General features: G+C 39.7%; 1 protein-coding gene and 1 long non-coding RNA gene across 7 annotated transcripts in view; one reads left to right on the top strand and one right to left on the bottom strand.

The window, feature by feature from the left end:
* The window catches only part of GHR (growth hormone receptor), a 146,654-nt gene extending 141,551 nt beyond the window's left edge, over positions 1 to 5,103 (bottom strand). For all 3 annotated transcript variants that reach the window (XM_087927343.1, XM_087927340.1, XM_087927332.1), the window contains exon 1: positions 5,011 to 5,103. The gene's annotated coding sequence lies outside the window, so the exon portion shown is untranslated. The remainder of the gene's footprint in view (positions 1 to 5,010) is intronic.
* LOC148127423 (uncharacterized) overlaps positions 1 to 19,533 on the top strand; it is a 61,949-nt gene that overhangs the window by 5,440 nt on the left and 36,976 nt on the right. For 3 of the 4 annotated variants that reach the window (XR_015742380.1, XR_015742381.1, XR_015742383.1), the window contains exon 2: positions 16,946 to 17,133. This is a non-coding gene — a long non-coding RNA (uncharacterized LOC148127423). Of the gene's footprint in view, positions 1 to 15,299; positions 15,431 to 16,945; positions 17,134 to 19,533 lie in introns of all 4 variants that reach the window. The other variant, XR_015742382.1, reaches the window with a different exon arrangement.

Below are 19,533 nucleotides of genomic sequence, written 5' to 3' on the forward strand. Positions count from 1 at the left end.
CATAGGGTTGAGAAAACTTGTATACTAGTGGGCTACAAATCCTCCCGTTTGGAGCACAACAGATTAGGGTGTGGTCTTATTTTTCAATAAGAATAAAACACAGGGATGAAATGTAGGGCTTTTTGCAGTTAAAAAGTCTGCAGATCTGGAATTATTCAATAAGAGCAATATAAGCAGATTTATATAGTAAGGCAGATATTTTCTATTTCGCTGTTGTACTTTTTTAATAATAGATTTAAATTGCTTCATTTTGTTTTTCTCTTGTATCAAGGTCTTGTTTATTCTGGCCAAATAAATGCTAGAATTCAGAGCAAAGATCAAAACTTGCGGCATTATTGCAGGACAATTCTGATCCAGTATCAAATTCCAGAATAAATTCTACTAAGTCTGGGCTGCTTCCAGAGAACATACATTGTGAAATCATTAGATTCAAATATGCTCTTCTGTGTTTTCCTAGAAGCTCCATTTCTCCCCTCCATACCAGGAGGAATCTGACTTCCATGGAGGACAGAGAGATGATAAACTTAATTTGTTAACTTATAATTAAAATAAAAAAATCTGATCATCACCACTGCAGGTAGTCCTCAATTTATGACCACAATTGAAGCCAGAATTTCTATTGCCAAGCAAGATGAGTGAGTCATGCCCAATTTTATGACCATTTTTTACTACAGTTGTTAAGTGAATCATGTAGTCATTAATCAAATCCAGCTTCCCCCATTGGCTTTACTTCCAGAGTAAGATTCACATCTTAATAAAGATTTTCAAACTGAATATAAAGATAAAACCAGAAAATTTTCTTCTGGGTTTAATGGAAAAATATTTGGAAAAATTTTGGGGAGAACTTTGATGTTATATATGTTGACAGCAGCAACATTATGCACAAAAATGGAAGAATACTTTGATTCCTACAATGGCTGAATGGTTGCAAAAATTGATGGAGTTAGCAGAGAGGGCCAAATTGACTATTAAAGAAAAAAATACAATTACTTCTGGACCACTTCTGGACTTTGTGTTTGAGATGGAAAAAATGAAACTTTGATTTTGGGTTTTACCAATTAATAGGTTTGTTGTTATAAAAATGGCTAGTTTTTATTTTATGTGAAATTAAAAGGTTGAGGTTTGATCTTACTATCTTATTTTACTGCAGCAAAGGGAGTTGGAGGTCGACTCAACACCTTTTTTTTTCCCCTTGCCCCATACTTTTCCCTTCCCTTTTCTTTCCCCTATTTTCCTACCATTTTCTTTTGTACTTTTGTATTAGATATTAAATAATAATAATAACAACAACAACAATAATGACTTTGCTTGTCAGAAGCCAGCTGGGAGGATTGCAAATGGCAAAAACAGGACCCTAGGACATTGCAATTGTTAATACATTCTGATTGCCAACTTTGATCATGTGGCCATGAAGATGCTGCTATGGTTGGAAGTGTGAGGACTGGTTGTAAGTCATTTTTTCTATGCTGTTATAACTTCGAAACAAATGGTTACTGGCTAAACAAATGCTTGTAAGTCGAAGACTACTTATAGAACTTTCTGAAACAGGGGTGTCAAACTTGATTTCATTGAAGGCCACATCAGGGTTGTGTTTGACCTCGGAGGGCCATGTGGGGGAACTGGGAGGCATGGTGAGTGTTTGACAGAGGCTCAAGATGCATTCCCCCCCTGTCTTCTTTCTTTCCACAGTTCTTTACTATAATCATTTTCCTATTTCTTCTACCAGATATTACTGGCAAATATTTATTAGTTATTCTTCGTACTCCACAAAACCTTTTATTTCTAAATTTATACCCCATTGTTTAATAGTAAATTGCTTTTCCAGGCAGAAAAGCTATACTATTATATTTTTATTATTCAACTAATAATAAAACTACAATAGCATAAATAACATGATAATACAAGATCTAATACCAGAGGTAAATTTCCAGGATAGTAAATAGAAATGGCTATCAATTATAGACGGTTGATTGTAGATTAAATGGACCTACAGTATGTAAAATCTGGCATTAAACTGTAGTATTAACATAGGATGTTCTTGTTTTCTATCCAAATCAGGCACTTGCTTGAGGCCTCATAATTGTAATGCAGTTCAATCCAATCCTCCTGCAGCACTTTGCTGGCCAAAAACAGGTTGCAGGGAAGCCCCGGGAGGCCCATTTTTGGCTAGCAGAGTGCTGCTGGAGGCTGGGGAGGCCAAAAAGGTGCTGGTCTTTTGATATTTCTAGGCTGGCCCTGTGGACCACATTTAAGCACCCCATGGGCCAGTTGTGGGCCTCGGGCCTTGACTTTGACACCCCTGTTCTAAAATGATTGTGATGAAAACTTTCTTTCCTCATCATAGTTTCTTGTATATGTCTGTGTGTCTGTACAGGGAAATAACTATAACACTTTTTCCTTTCGTTTGGAAATTCTTGATCATCCAGGTCATATTTGTCCCAAAAGGCAACTGGACTTTTTTTTTTTTGGAGGTGGGGGCGGTCCTTCAGAAACTGAATAAGCTTTTTGGCTGAGAAGTGAAAATTTTCAAAGAAAAAACCAATAAAGTTTAGTTGCTTTTTGGAAAAGCACCTTTGAGATACCTTTTTTTTCCATTTCATAAACATAGTTTTTAAAATATGTCCATAAAACAAGCTACATTATTAGCATTATTTCAACACTTGAAATGGCAGATAATTATCTCTACCCACCCCATCAGATCTGAGAGGAGGAACATGCTCTATATGGTAACAGTGATGTCAAACTTAAGGCCCTTGCGCCAGATCCAGCCTGTGGGGGTGCTTAGATCTGGCCCATGGGGTCGCCCTGGAAACAGTAAAGGACTGGCCTGCGGTGCCTCTGGCAGAGAATTGCAGGAGGCCGTTGCAGCCGAAAATGAAGCTTGGGAGCCTGTTTTTGCTGGCAGAGCATTCAGGCCACCACAGGCCACCACAACATGGGTGATGTTGAGCTGGCCACACTTACCCTGGTCCCCAGCCCTCCGAAGTCAAACACAGCCAGATTTTGCCTCCTGCAGCACTCTGCTGGCCAAAGCAGGGCATGGGGGCCCTCGCACCCCTCCCACAGCCCATTTTCAGCCTTTATGGCCGCCTGCAGCACTCTGCGGGCCAAAAATGGGCCCCAGGGAAGCTGTGCAAGATCTCCTTGTGGCCTGTTTTTGGCCTCCATGGCCTTCTGCAGCACTCTCCTGGCCAAAACCAAGCCCATTTTCGGCCAGCAGAGTGCTGGAAGTTGTAGAGGCCAAAAAACAGGCCCCAGTGTCTCATGCATGTCCCCACACCCTGTTTTGGCCAGCAGAGGCTCCAGGAGCTGGTCCTTTGATATTCCAGGCTGGCCCAGCGGGCCAGATTTAAGCAGCTTGCAGACCTTGAGTTTGACATCCCTGCTCAACACAACCTCAATTTTTAAAATGTCTCTTCCAAATAGTGTCTTATAGATAGTTAAATGAGAATTCCCAGATGCCATGGGAATTGTAGTCTAGCATAACTGACTAGCAGTAGGAAGGAAAGGTTATTTTAAACTACCCGTCTGGACAATCCCTTCTTTTCTACACCTTAATAAAATATTCCACTTAGTATCTTCCAACTTAGTATCTTTAGGGGATGAAGAAGCTCAATGGTACAAATCCAGTGAAGCTGGATCAGGCTCAACACTAAGTTAGTCTACTATTTTATTTCTAGCAGTAGATAACCAAATGTTTGCAAAAAAAATCAGGACTGCTGTTCTATGCTGACCTGCCTGTCCTCCATTCCTTAGTTTATGGGAAAAAATAATCTGGTGCCCACCATATTGTTTGACTATAATTCCAGGGCCCTCTTAAATAGCTGACTATGGTGGGAGTTGTAATTCATCATACTAGAAGATTGCTTGTGCATGATTTATAACTATCCTGTGAATTAAAGTTTTTAAACAGTATATTGGAAAAGCAGTAGGAGAAACAATAGGTTGTGTTCAAATAGGTTCATTCCCCTGTCCCTTTGCAGTTGAAATGTCTTATCTATTACCAGGTGAAAATACAAAACAGTAACTTTCCTTCACCTCCATTCTGCTTTGTATTGATTAGCGAATAAAATGCCTTTGAAATTATCTTGTTATGACACATTTGTATATAAAACACACATCCTGACCACATTTTGACAGGAATACGTGCAGGATGGTGTACCATCATGTGCATGAAAAGAGGTTGTTTTTCTTAAGGGCTAGAAGAAAACATGAAGGCTATATGAAACTGTGGTAAAGTTTTTGAATTGCTTCCTGCAGAAGTTGAATGCTGCAGATAAAAGAAAAACAATAAAACAGAAGTCAACTATATGCAATAAAGAAGCAAATTAATGAAAGCAATTAGGAATTAGGAATTGGGATGTGTTTCTTAGAATTAATTTTTTAATTAAAATTAATTAAAATAATATTTACCTCATTGAGTTGTTGCTATGAGGGGAAATAGGAAGGAGTATTATGTATGTTCCTGGAGTGCCTATACTGGAAGGCAGGATATAAATCTAATAAATCAACTAACATGACTTTAAGAAAGTCTGTTTACATTTTTATTTTAAAGTGGTAAGGTGTTATTTGCTTCATGGAAGCACTTGTTGTTTTTTGTATATTTACAGTAATTCAAAGCCCCTCTTATTTTGAGTGCAGAGAAATTTCCAAGTGTTCGCACTGGCTTACTTCTTACTTTGCAGACCTAATTTTGAAAAATATTGGCGAACATTAATGAATGCCCAGATTATGGGACTGCAAGCAGCTTTTGCCTCTATCTTCTGCCCTGCTACAATCATACAATTCTTGGTGACATCCTAGGAAAGAATACAATAAAATACCCATGTTCTAATTGAAACCCCAGACAAAAAATACAGAAATGATTGACAATTGTAAAAAAGCAGGGAATATCAATCAAAAAAAGATTGCACTATATACAGGGTAAGAGTTTGGTCTTCAGCTTTTTCTTAAGCATTGGCAAGGCATCAGACACAAACAACCAGGCCCCAATTTGAAGAGTTCAGTTACCTGTTTTACTTCTCAAGCCTATAGACAGGAATGTTCTTAGATTAATGGTCTGCACCTCAATGAGACTAGATAAGCTTCAATGGCATTCCGGAGGAAGGATTGGACTTTGCCTTCTTATGCCCATGTGGGGAATCTAGACTAAATTCCACTTTGACTCCGCCCTCCTGGCTTGGCCAGTCTGTCTCCTACACAGGAGGCTAGCTTGATATCCATCAAGAGGTTGTTTCAAAATATCAGTTCTGTTCCAGAAAAGCTACTCTTTCTGGCTTCAGCCCCCTTGAGCTTCAAAATTGTGGCATTATAAGTAACATTTCCCTGGGTAATCTAATAGGCCACTCCTGGTTGGAGTAGGTAGGGTAATGAAATGAAATATTGGGAAAGTGTGCATTTCTTAGTCTTATTCCTAAATCAGCCCCCTCCTACACTTTCTTTTGCCTTCTCTTGTGAAAAGGAGGAGGTGTGCCCATAGGGGTGGTCTTCAGCAAGTTCTGACCAGTTCTGGAGAACCAGAAGTGGAAATTTTGAGAGTTTGGAGAACCAGCAAATAAAATCACTGACTGGAGGTTTTACAATATCCTTTCCCTACCACACCCACCAAGCCACGCCCACAGAACCGGTAGTAAAAAAAAACTGAACCCCACCACTGGCCCATAGACCAAATTCAATAGTCTGCTCCTAATCTCCTGTCAGCTTTTGGGTGGGGGGGGAGCAGGAATCTCACTTGGCTTTTAAATGTGAATATCTATGTTCTGAAGAGAATGTGAGGCTGGATAAAGTAATGATTAGGACCAGGATTAAAGTTGGTTTTCATTTGTTAATGTGAGTACACCTTCTATCATATTTAAAATGATAATATATGGACATTTTTCCAGAGGGGCTTTGATGAATGATCACAACTCTCAGGCATCATATGTACCTAGGTCCTCTGGTTGGGCATCCATGCTCTAGGTCAGGGGTCTTCAAACTTGACAGCTTTAAGACTTGTGGACTTCAGCTCCCAGAATTCCTTCTCCTGTTAGCTCAGGAATTCTGGGAGTTGAAGTCCACAAATCTTAACCTTGCCAAATTTGAAGACCTTTACTCTAGATCAGTGGTAGCTAACCTTTTTTGGCTGCTGTGCCAATAATTGCGCTCGCACTTGTGTGCCAGCACCCAGAAGGCAATGCATGCTGGCCCCCCCACGCCCTCTGCACATGTACACACGTGCATCTGCGCATGCATATGCGATCCCCCACATGGATGCCATGCATCTGCGCATGCACGCGATTCCCCCCGCATGTGCACCACGTGTCTCTGTGCATACACGTGCATCTCCCACGCACCCCTGCCCCCGCACATGCGCGCCAGATACCCGACAATCAGCTGTCAGGTGGTGGTGGTGCATGCGCATGTGCAGTGGGGCTCTTCTGGGCGAGCTATCACGTGCTGGCAGAAATGGCTCTGTGTGCTGCTTCCAGCATGCATACCATAGGGACTTGAATAAAAACTCCCTTCTTGTAGGAGTTCATAGAGCTCATAAATTAGTATCAGCCATTCATAGTAAACCAGGTCAGAAAACATACACTGCAGGGATTCTAGAAATGCTATTTTATTATTATAGGTAACCTTGAAAGGCTGTGAGAGTTTCTTTGAACCTCATTTTATACCAGTCAAAATCAAAATGGGGGTGTTTTGAGAGATTTTTCTTATGCTTCCCATTCTGAGGACTGAGTTACTATTCTTTGTCTCTTAACAGTTCATCTAATCCAAGGTCAGCTTTCCATTCCTTTGTAATCACCCGCCTCCACATATTTTTCATGACCTCCTCTACTTGGGTTGTTGGGACTTGATTGCACCTCCCTTTGCTTCCTAGTTTAGGTCTCTGAGTTGGATGGCATTGTTTAGAATCCTTACATAACCAAGACGTCCTTTACTGTGTAGGCACAGCTGCCAGCTGGGAACTGGATTTGTTGATGGATTTGCATACATCAAGATACAAGTAAGATATAATCAGTGTATAATCAAATTCCTGGCTGAATATAAAGACAGACAGGCAACTCTACAAAGGCTTCCATACAAAGTTCCTTTATTGGCTCACAAGGCATTCTCAAAGTATAACTCACAGTTGTGTTGAGATTCATCTAATGTCCAACTCTTTGCACAAATGACTTCACAGTGTAAAAGCATAGTGATCTTTCATCCCATAACGAAGGAGCAAGGGGGTGAGGCACCAGCACGCTGCTGGGTTCCAGGCAAGAGTGAAGGAAACTCCCCCAACCCAACCAAGGGTCAATTCAGTGTCCAGTCAGGATTACAGATGTGACCACATGACATGAACTACATTTCCCATGATGCATTAACTACATTTACCATGAGGCATTCCCTTAAGGGGACAGCTCCCAATTCTAACTTAATTATCTCAATTCCCAATTACCTATATACTGTCTTGACAGCACAATCAGGATTGTGCCACGGGGATGATGGAAAGTGCTGTACTTTACTAATAAAGGAACATAATGTCAGAGAACATTTTCCGCTTTACATCCTATTTTCTAAATGAAATTTAGAATGCAGATAGAATTTGTTTAGCAAATCACATTGGGACCAGCAACTCAGGCGTTAAATGAAGTGGTCACCAAGGGAAACTGCAAATCTGATTCAGATCTTACTTCAGCTTTACTTGCAAAGGTTATAAATGTGAGGATTGGTCAGAAAATTATTTTTTCATCACTACCATAACTTCAAATGGTTACTAAACAAAGTAGTTGCTAAATGAGAACTACTTGTAAGAGGAAAGGATTTCTTAGGTTGTATCTAATTTCTAATTACATTATTATACTGATGTTTTTTTTGCCAACAGATTGAAAATGGTTTGACTTCTTGGACCATCCATCATTTTTCAGTGTGACCAATTCATGGTTAATTAAACACCATCTGCTGTAGCAAATCATCATTATCGTTGCATTCAGTTGTAGATTTAATTTTGAACTGGCATAAATTTTGAACATGGTAAATCATCATTTACCAACCTTGCTTGTTGCCTGCAATATTAGTTTCTGGGAACTGGAATCAGTCAAGAAATTGGTTCAAGGGAAAATGCAATATTCTCAGTCTTTTGTAATCCACCCACATCAGTTTGCTTTTTTCTACACGGAACTGTGACATTTAGAGACAATATTTGCAATCTGATCAAGTTCTTGTACAAAATAATACTGCTACTGGTTATTTTTTGCGAGATAACAGAGTATAGAACCACATTGATGAAAGTACCTTGTGAAGTCACTTTACCAGTGGTGACTCACCATCTCTGCCTTTTGAAAAATAAAAGCAGAATTAGTGGGAAGACAGAGCTGGTGAAGCTGCTTGAGCCATTCAATTTGTAAAATTAATTTGAAAAATGGAAAGATTATACTTTTAGTACCAAAGAGAATTAAACATCCAAAATTAGCAACAACATTCAGGAAACATTCAATGTTCTCTCACAAAATGATGCTGAAAGGAAATTTGGGAAGCTAATTCAAAATGCATATAATGGCTAACATCCTGATAGGATATATAGAAGAACTTTACTTAGCCTCTTACCACACCACTTCCAGCCCCTAGTCTCTCACAAAGTAGTTTGAAGCCAACCAGTAATCACATTCACATTTGTGGACCACAAATTTCTGAGAATAACATGGGGCCAATCTTTGCTTACTTTAAGTTTAACTGTCAGTATCCTTTCCACACTTGCAGCAAATACTGAATAACAAGTATCTCTTCACCCTATATCTAAACAATAAGAAGATAAAATAGATGATTTGCCAGCCAGTACCCCAATCCATTCATTAAGCTTCCCAATCTAATCCAATCTATTTCACATCCATGCACTAAACAGGGCCTGTCCCTTATAGCTTTCAAATTTAGAGGAAGTTAGCCAGGTTTTCTTTCTTTATTTATTTTTGTTGAGCATGTATTATTAGATAACAGATATAAGTACTGTATAATCATGATGCTTAAATGGATACAAGTAAAAGGGAAAATTAGGACAGGGATGGTAAGCACATTGGTGCACTTATGCATGCCCCTTACAATCCTCTTAGAATAGGGTGAGGTAGACAGTCTAAGGTTAAAGTTTTTGGGGAAGAAACCAGAGAGTCAGGTAGTGAATTCCAGACATTGACTACTTTGTTGCTGAAGTCGTATTTCCTGCAATCAAGTTTGATGCGGTTTACCTTGAGTTTGTATTTATTGTGTTCTTGTGTACTGTTGTGGTTGAAGCTAAAGTAGTCATTGACAGGGAGGATATTGCAATAGATAATTTTATGTACTATGCTTAGGTCGGACTGAAGGTGGCATAGTTCTAAGTTGTCTAAGCCTAAAATTTCAAGTCTGGTGACATAAAGTATTCTGTTACCAGTAGAGGAGTGAAAAACTCTTCTCATGAAATACCTCTGGACTCTTTCAATTGTGTTAATGTCTGACATGCAATGCAGGTTCCAGACAGACGAGCTGTATTTGAGAATTGGTCTAGCAAATGTTTTGTATGCTCTAGTTAGTAGTACAATATTACTAGAGAAAAAGCTATGCAGGATTAGGTTGACAACTCTTAATGCCTTTTTGGCTATGTTGTTACAGAGGCTCTAGCATTTAGATCATTAGAGATGAGGACTCCAAGGTCCTTGACAGAGTGTGGATTGTCTAAAAGGTCATGTCCATTCAGCTTGTATTTTATTTTCTGATTATTATCATTTTTGCCAATATTTAAGGCTGGTGCTTAGATTCTTTCTATTGGCACATGTTCCATATATCTAATGTTTTTTTATTTATCTGCTGCATCTGCATATTTTTTTAAGTAATATGTTCCCATCTTTAAATGATTTTGCTTTGAATTTTTGCTTTGCTCTGAATCCTCTGCCAAGATTGGACAATTGGTAAGTTTGGTTTTAGAGAATTCCTATCCATAATGTATGTCTTGGCTAGCAAGCAGTTCTAAAACACACTTTAAAAGGGAAAGCCAAAGAGATTTACTTCTGAGTTGAGCACTGTTTTGTATAGTGCTGCATTTAGCAATTGCTTCAATTACTAATATGTATGCCCACTTTTGGGGAATCTCTTTTGGTAATATTCTTTTTCCCCTATGACTTAAGTGTTTATTTTTTCTGCAGACATCAATCAGACTTGGCTGGAACATCAGCATCAGTACCTAAGTCATTTATAATACCCAGGTTAGATCAGGCAAAAGTATGATAACCAAAACAAACCAGCTGATGGCATAAAACTAAAGGAGGTTGCAAGTTCTTTGGAAGAAAGAATGTTGATTGAAAATCTAATAAGCCTTATTCTGTAATTGGTTTCATTTATATTGGCAAATAATTGCCCCAGAAAATACACATAGGGAAACAGACATAATAAATATGCATAGAAAAGATAACTGCCCTATGATAAACCTGTAACTAATGTCTTTCACATGTTAAATTTCATACAGATAATAAGATAATCTGGAGTAAATAAGGAGATATCCTGATTTAACATTCCTCCCCCCCTCCCTCTCTCCCCTTCTTCCTCTCCCTCTCTCTCCCCCTCCTTCCTCTCTCTCCCTCCCTCCTCTCTGTCTCCCTCTCTCTCACACACACACACACATCGATACAATAGTTAATACATCATTAAAAGGGTACCCTTCCTCTTTGCTCTTGTTTATTTACTGAAATTTCAGTTCAAGAAGAATGTTAGCTTTGTTTTGGGGATATATGACCAGTTTAAATGGAAATCTTGGAAATAAGTGGCTGTTCAACAATTAATCCTTGGGAGAGTTTGTTTTACCATGTTGGACTTCTGGCCTTGATGTTATCGTTAGAAGTGAAGGTTCCATTCATCTCCATTCCAGTATATGGATGGTTCCACTTTTCATTGATTCGGTAGCAGCGTTCCTCTTTATCATGACTCATAGTGAGTATGCCTCACCCATTAAACTATAGGAAATGGTGGAATACATGCTATGGATAAATGGTCCACGGCAGGGGTGGGATTCAAAAATCCCAACAACCGGTTCTCTGCCTGGTTGCTGGATGCGTGTGGCCATGGTGGGTGTGGCTTACCAGAACTTCTGGGAGGGCAGTTTTTCACCTTCCCCAGAGTGGAGAGGCTTCCCTTGGACCTCTGGAAGGGTGCAAATGGCCTCCCCTGGACTCCAGAGGCCCTCTGAAATCCAGAAACAGGCTTGTTTTCAGACTTCTGAAACTTCCGGGAGGGCCATATTTCACCCTCCCAGAGCCTCTGCATGGATCCTGCACTTACCTGCATCCAAAACAGGCCATGTGGAGACTTCTGGGAGTGGCAGGATAGGGCGGGCAGGGCCAGCCGGTTGGTTCAACTACCGGTTCGGCAAACCAGATGTAAATTTATCATCTGGTTCACTTGAACCAGTCCAAACCGGCTGAATCCCACCCCTGGGTCCATCCTGAGACCTTTGGAAAGCCCAAATACATTATATATCTTTCTCCAAAGGACACCATCTTGCCCTTATAATATTTTTTTTGTGATTATAAAAGTGAAACTAACTTCATTGGCTTTCCAAAACTAGGTGCAGAAGCTGGGGAGATCCCTTTCAGGTCCTTGCTTCTGAAGCTTCCAAAAGAAAAAAATATTTATCCTCTCTACCAATAATCTCATTTCTTCAGGGTTAGTCTGTCAAGGACTCTAGACCAGGATAAAGGCTGTGACCTCAGCCTATATACAGACACATTCTTCTGTTTTTGTTTTCTCTTTAAAATCTCACTTCTGCACTCCTTCCCTTTCTAGTAGCTGGCAGATTGGTCTGGATAGAAATTTGTGTGCTGGTTAATATGTTCTCTCTTCACATTTCAGTTGCAATTATTAAAGAACATGTGTTTTTATTTACTGCATTGCATTGAACTGCATGGGTGGATGGTGGTGGGGGTTTAATGCCATCCTTTTCCTGACAATTTAGAGTTCCACACATGGAATCCTCTTCTTTCTTAATTTTATCTCCAAAGCAGTTCTGTGAGGTGAGATGAGGTGGGCTGAGTAAGCATAACTGCATCAGAATCTCCTATTTTAATATTTTAAAAGAAGAAAAACATTATCAATAGAGGATAGATTAGATAGATAGATAGATAGATAGATAGATAGATAGATAGATAGATAGATAGAGGGGTGGGATTCTACCGGTTCTGTCCTGTTCTATAGAACCCCTTGTAACTTTCTAAGCAGTTCGAAGAACCAGTAGTTAGAAGTGATCTCCTTTTTTTCCCCACCCTTATTACATTCTTGCCAGAATGCCTAGACTTTCTATCTCCGGAGTTTCAGAGGCTTGACTTTCTTAGAGGGGAAGGGTTGTTTTAAGATTTTTACACTGCTGTTGGGAGGAAATACTTCCTTGGACAATCAGCACTTTGAAGAAATCATTGAATAATGAAGCAAAGCTTTTAGTGACAAGGAACCAACATTCATCAAGGTTTCTTGACTAGCTAGAAAGATTGACATTCAAATGTGAGTTTACATACCCTTTCTGAGTTTTGGTCTAAAACTGGTTTTTGGTGAAGGTTAATTCTATGCTTGGTGACGTTTAATCCTGTGTTTATTGATGGGATAATTTTCCCTATTCAGCTTCAACAAGCAACAGCTCCTTTGTGATTTGTATTGTGTTTGAATTTTTCCCTGCCTCATGGTTTCTTTTTCTATCTGGGGAGGGGGTCTTCCTTCATTGCTTTAGTACTATCTGGCACTGTCCTTTTGGGGTATACTTCCAAGAGGCAGGATGCAAGCTTGACACTGATTTTTTTTTACTGCCTTTCTGGGGGACCTGTGACCTTTCCTTAAATCTGGATGATTTCCTTAGGATATCTTGTGAGGTGAGTGAGACCAGATAGTATCTTTAAGTGATGCAAATGGATCTAAGGATTGCTTTTTCTGGGTATGCTTTTTCTGGAAAGCTTAAATGACCTCTCTGCTAAAGGGTTTCACTTTATGAGAAAGAGGTGGCTGCTTGATAGTTATTACTGCATTTTAACTATTTTCATTCCTCAAGGTGCTCTGGCACCCTGCCTGATTTGTAACTCTGGCTTACAGGTATTTTTAATCTAATGATTGGTTTTTAGAGCAGCTTTTTGCAAGCAAAGAAGCTTTTTGTATTTTTGTACAGGTAATCCTTGACTTATAACAGTTCATTTAGTGACCATTCAAAGTTACAATGGCACTGAAAAAAGTGACCTATGACCATTTTTCACACTTATGACCATTGCAGCATCCCCACTGTCATGAGAGGCCAGGGAGGAGAAGCACCCCTTGACATGAGTGATGTCGAGTTGGCCATACCCACCCAGTCACATAACCACCAAACCACACCCACCAACTAAGTCATGCCCACAGAACCAGTTAAAAAAACTGAATCCCACCCCGGATAGATAGATGATGTAGATGTAGATAGATATGGAATACATTAACAACACAAATGCCGATCTTTGTGAATGCCCTTGAGAGTTTTGTACCGCATGTGTAATGTCCAACAGTCTAAGCTAAAGGTAGCTTGCAAATGGCATGAATGAAGTATTGGCATATTCTGTCCTACCTTAATGTCCCCATTAAAGGCGGTGAGGGGATGGTACAGCACCTCTAGACTAGGAAGAATCGGATGCTGTGGAAATATCATAGTGTAAAATCTTATATTTTTGTACTGGCTTTTGACTTCTGATTTTGCTTAGCACCATGGCTAACTGTTTCAATAAATGCTGCTCAGCATTCTGCCAGAGAGAAAAAAATGTGTCCACTTGTAAAAAAATAATGGGAAGAAGGGAGAGAACACAGAGAGAAACACCTATATCATATGCTAGCTGAGATAGGTAAAGGCAGCAGCATTATTGCTAGTTTCTTTTCTTTTCTTTTTTTTTGTGAAGCAGAAAGTGTAAAGGAGAGAGAACAGTAATTCTAGAGGTTAAAAGTCCACGCATCTTAAAATTGCCAAGTTTGAAAAAGATTGTCTCAAATCTTCCTTTTACTCCCTTTTTAAGTACAGCCTCCTTTTTACTTTATTTTTGTGTGCCGTTTAAATTAGAAGATATTTTTACAATATAGGTTTATCCAATATAGTTTTACAATATAGTGTTTAACAATGCAGTTTTACATTATAGTTTAGCTCTTTAGCTTTTTTATACATAAAAACCCCTACTTTTTGCTTTTCATTGAACCATTCTAATCTCAATAAGGCATGCCCTTTATCTGTTGAATGTAATGAGGTTTAAATTTTTGATAATAGTTTTACATCATATACCAATTGGAAAATGTTTCATTAAGTTACAGGCTGAAAGTAAATCATTTCATGCTTTGTCTTGTACTGCTGAATCTTTGGTAGATGACTCTCCCCTTCTGTAGAATAGCAATCAATAATCATTAATACAAGCTTTTGGATTCGCTATCAATCAGACACACGTTTTTAATACCGTATGCTTGCTTCCTGGGCTCTGACTTTCCATTTGTCACAATAAGGAATGCATTGTATTGCTCTCAATGTATAGAGTTTTTTTCTTCTTTTAAAATTATTCCCGAATATTAATAAAGAAAAACTATTAGATCGAACACCAGCCTCAGCTAACAGAGGCTAAATTATTTAGTTGGCTTTTGAGCTGCTGTTGGCTTTTCAGCCTGACAGTTGTTGCTAGGCTACACCAATAACAGTAGGCCCATTTTATTACCAGCATTTATTTCAATCCCTCACCCTTAATTTTTGCATTGGGAAAGGGTAATTTCATTCTTATCTCCTATTTCATTTCAAATGACTGCACTCAGATTTAAAAAGTTTTGACGCTGGCAGTCATCCATTTCAATCATTCTCGATGAGCTGGTCACAGAGAGAATCAAAATGATTGTGCCTTATTTTATATCTATTCAGCCTCATCCCTGCACGTAGTTTGTACCCATTCCTTCTTCTGAAAGCACCTGAAGAATTTTATGTGAAAAATAGGCTTCGTTTTTAAACCCAGCAAGCTCTTTTTCTTTACAAATGCTCACATCTCATTATAATATTAAATGTATATATTACTAATAATACAGAGTGATAATGTATTATTATGACAAGTATAAGGACAGAACACTCTCATTTCAAGGTCTCTATTTTCCAGCAGTTGCCTTTGGCACTTCTCAAGCAGGATATGATAGGGGTGGCCTTTATTTCTTACTTGAAAAATCCTTGGGCAGGTCTTATTTATATCTTCTTGTCTCTTTGCTGTCCTTGCGCAGGCGAGCACAGAGACCTCAGATTCTGTCTTCTCTTCTGTTAGCAACTGTTTTATTTGGCACTTTTCTTCCTCTTTCAGAAGCTGGCTGGGAATGTCACAAATGGTGATCACATGATCTCGGGACATTTCAATCATCCTAAATACAAATCAGTTGTCAAGAACCCAAATGTTGATAACATGACCATGGAGATGCTACAACATTTGTAAATGTGAGGACCAGCTGCATGTCACTTTTTTCAGCGCTATTGTAACTTTGAATGGTTGCTAAACAAATAGTTGTACGTCAAATTGTATTCCAGTGCAAAAATTTCACAGTTCTCCCCACCTTTCAGAATGGTTAATTCCACTGCCTCTCTGCCCCAGTTAAGTAACGTACTCTGATGATGACCATTCATTTCACATTAGTTGTTATATTTGCAGTTGGCATATATTTGTACTAGTTTCATGTAATGTCATTTATTAATGTAAAAGGCCTGTTTCCAGTGCAAGTCTGGGTAGTGCACTGAATTAAAACAACTTAGAGATACAGGTGAAAAAGCAATATAAAATCTATTATTATTATTACTATTAAAAACCTTTTGCTTTTTCATCTGTATGAATTTAAAAACAGTCACATCACAGACCAAAGGCCCATCACCCACCCATTCTGGGGAATGGCCAGCTTTTAAGAGCTCTTTTGACTAAGATGAGGGTTAATAAAATCTCTGGAGAGACATTATTTCAAATGTCAGAAATTAGTCAAGTTGGCAATTTATTTTATAATGTGAAAATTTCTTACTGATAGCCAACTTCTCTGAGAACTCAACAGACGCAGTCCCATACTTCTCAAACATTTCCTCGGAGGAATTAACTGTGGAACAGACTTGCATGTTTTTCCAACCATCTCATCTCAGAATGTGTCCTAGGTACCATTTATGTCTGTTTACGTTTTTTTTAGTCCAACAAAGTGCTAGGGGACTCCTGACTTTTTAGCTACAAATATTACCGTCATCTAAAGGAGGTATTAGATTATAACGACAGAAATAAAAAATGACAATTTGCATGTTGCCCTAAAAGCCATGGCTTTCTAAACTTAGGTTTTTGCACAGTTTCAAAGCAGTAAAGCACAGAGACTGCATTTGCACAATGAGCCAAAATGAGACAAGCCACATTATGAATAAGTGTGCTGTGTTAATTTCAGCTAATGGGCTTTTCTTCACTGCTTATTTGATGTGTTATCTATCTTTCTGGGAATCATTGAAAATATATATCAGCATGATTTATTTATTTTTGCTCCCAGTGTCAATCCCAATCTTGTTTTATTCTTCCATTATTCCCAGTCACTACAGTCACCTGACTTTCCCCAAGTTAATGGGTGATAAATATAATAGGTTTTATATATCTTGAGGGTGCTTCTGGGTAAGGTTGGACATGGCAGAACCAAGAACAGTTGCCAGGGCATACTGTATTTGTGCAAATGAAGAATGTTTAAAATTCATGCTTACTGTTATAATCATTTTTGTTTTACACTCAGAAAAGTACAAGGGGAAAAAATGAAATTCTTACAGATGTATCATTTTTAGCAAATCCAGAATGGAAGTTCATGGATCTAAGTAAAGACCTTCTAAGTTCCATGTGAACTTAGGAGAAAAAAAGTGCTAGAGCAGCATTTCAAGGCACTAAAACAACACTTTTAAAAGAAAGATTATTTTTTTACAAATAAGTGTGTTTCTCATTTCAAGTAGGAATTTCATCTTGCAAATTCCAGTACGAGGGGAGCTGATCTATCAGATGTCAAGACTTGTTGGAATGAAAATCTCCTACATTCTTACCAGGGAGTTCTATTTCAGAATGATTGAAGATAATGTCCTTTAGACATCCTTTTCAGCAATGGACAGAAGTTTGGAGAAATACTCATGGGTGACTCATCATGGTGAGTTTTCCTGCATTTTTAAAATTATAACTTGGAGTATGCATTAAAGACTTTTATCCAACCATCTCTTGAGTGTTCTGCAGCTTCTCTGACTACCTATTCCTATTCAGTCTCCAGGGACGTTAATGGATGATTCTGCTTGTATGTTCTTTTTTTGTTTTTGTTTTTCTCACACTAGTGCTTTGCCTTAAAGTAAAGTCCTGTTCTTGAGAAATTGTTGAATAGTTTCTTCTTCTACACAATTTTTCAGCCCACAGATCTGAGGAAGAATTTGAAAAGATCATTTGTATGCCATGGGTTGGGAAGGCAACATATTTAAATATCTGTTAATAGGATTCCTTTTCTCAAAAACCCATATGAACAGTAATAAAGAATGTGAAATTAATACACATGGGCAAATAACAAATACATCAAAATAAATAATTGAGTGCAATAAGATTTGGGAAGAGGAGGAGGAGGAGGAGGAGAAGGAGAAAGAGGAGAAATATCCCTTTACCAAGCATGCATAAATTTAATAGAAAGGAGAAAAGACAGCAGTAAAGGGGGGAAATGAAAGTTGGTAGGGTTTGTTGATGGACAACGTCCTTTGCGTGCCAAAAATCCAAGTGATATCTTCAGAAAAAGGATGAAGTGGTTTATCACAAGAAGGAATTCTGTGTAAGAACTGTTATGGGAGACTGAACATTACTTCTCTGCTTCCCCCCGCCCAATAACAGCGGATATGGTCATAACATAAAGATGTAAGAGTATTGTGCTGAAGTCCACATATGGTCCAATGCTGTCAGCCTTTTGAGGTAGGCAAGGCCACAAAAGGGAGCAACGGATTCTGTTTATTGTCACAGAACACAATGTCAGAATCTTGAAGACCCGTCAGAATTTCTGTCTACACCAGGGGTTGCCAAACTTTGGGACCTCAGGGACCACCAAACTCAACTTTTAAATCCTGAGGACCACCAATATGATTTTTTAAAAAAAGCTAATATATTTAATATTAAAAAAATTATACACAAACACACTTAATTATAACAAAAATGTAAATGCTTAATGATAACAAAATAAAACGTTCCAGGCTGGAGAAGCAGAGGCAGAAAGGGGGCTTTGCTCTTGCAGGGGCAGCGCCCCTTGGCTGCCACTCCAGGGGCTTCTCATCAGGCATCTGCCTACAGAAGGACTCTGGGTGATTAATTGGGGGAGGGGAGGAGAAAGTGGGAGCTCCTTTCCGATCCCAGGTGGAGAATCGAGAGAGCTCAGATCTGCAGCTGAGGAAAAGCTGTGGGGAGGGGGGGCTCTTCCAGTCTCACCTGGAGACAGGCAAGGAAAAGTGTCCCTGGGGGCACTTTGCTCGCTTTAGCATTTTGCTGCCAAACCCAGCCACAGCCAGTAATTATTTGGGGGAAGGGGGAGAGGGGAGAGAGAGAGAGAAAAAAAAATCTCGCATTACCAGGGGAGGAAAGGAGACGAAATAAAGCTCACTCTTTCACCGAGACCTACAAAACATAAATCTACCATGTTCCAGGAGTTCTTTGAAATCACTAAATGCTCCCACTTGCAGTTTTCGCACCTCCCAGCTCTTCAAAGGACCCTGGAGTCAGGTCCCTGAGTTGCATGTGCCAACCAGCTCCCACAAACAGCGGCAGTAACAGTCCAGCGCCCGCTGTCAGCTCTTCCCCATTAGTTCTCTAGTTTTGAATTGCTCCCGCCTCTCTTTCCTTCCCCCTTCCCCCCACACCCACGTGCAGGCAGCCAAGGTAAGGGAGATGGAGCCATGCGCAGCTCTCAGCTCCTGCAGCCCTCACTGCCTCTCCCAACACTGAAGCCTCAGAGATGCAGGCAAAGCCACCACAGAGGTAGCGCCCTGAGTTGCTTACTTCTCCACTACTGCCTCCTCCTCCTCCAGCACCACTTCCTTCTCTGGGTAGGGCGATTCTTAACTAACTGAGCATGCTAAGGCAACTCTGGCGCCACTACTGTGGTGGCTTTGCTTGCATCTCTGAGGCTTCAATGTTGGGAAAGGCAGTGCGGTCTAAGGAGCCAAGAGCTGCGCACGGCTCTGTCTCCCTTTCCTTGGCTGCCTGTACGTGGGCGTGGGGGGGAGGGGGAAGGAAAGAGAGAGAGGTGGTAGCAATTCAAAACTAGAGAATTAATGGGGAGAGCTGACAGTGGGCACTGGGGTGGGGACTGTTGTTGCCACTGCCCACTGTGTGTGGGAGCTGGTTGGTGCGTGCATCTCAGGGGCCTGACTCCGGGGTCCCTCGAAGAGCCAGGAGGCGCGAGAATTGCATGGCCCAGATTAATTGCTTTCAGGGGCCATTTCTGCGGCCCACCAAAATTGTTCCACAGCCCACCGGTTGGCGACCGCTGCTCTACACCATCTTCTACCAATCAAAATTAAGGGAGAGA

This window comes from Pseudonaja textilis, chromosome 2, assembly GCF_049901715.1.
Source record: "Pseudonaja textilis isolate UNSWEBS1 chromosome 2, rPseTex1.2, whole genome shotgun sequence".
NCBI lineage: Eukaryota > Metazoa > Chordata > Lepidosauria > Squamata > Elapidae > Pseudonaja > Pseudonaja textilis.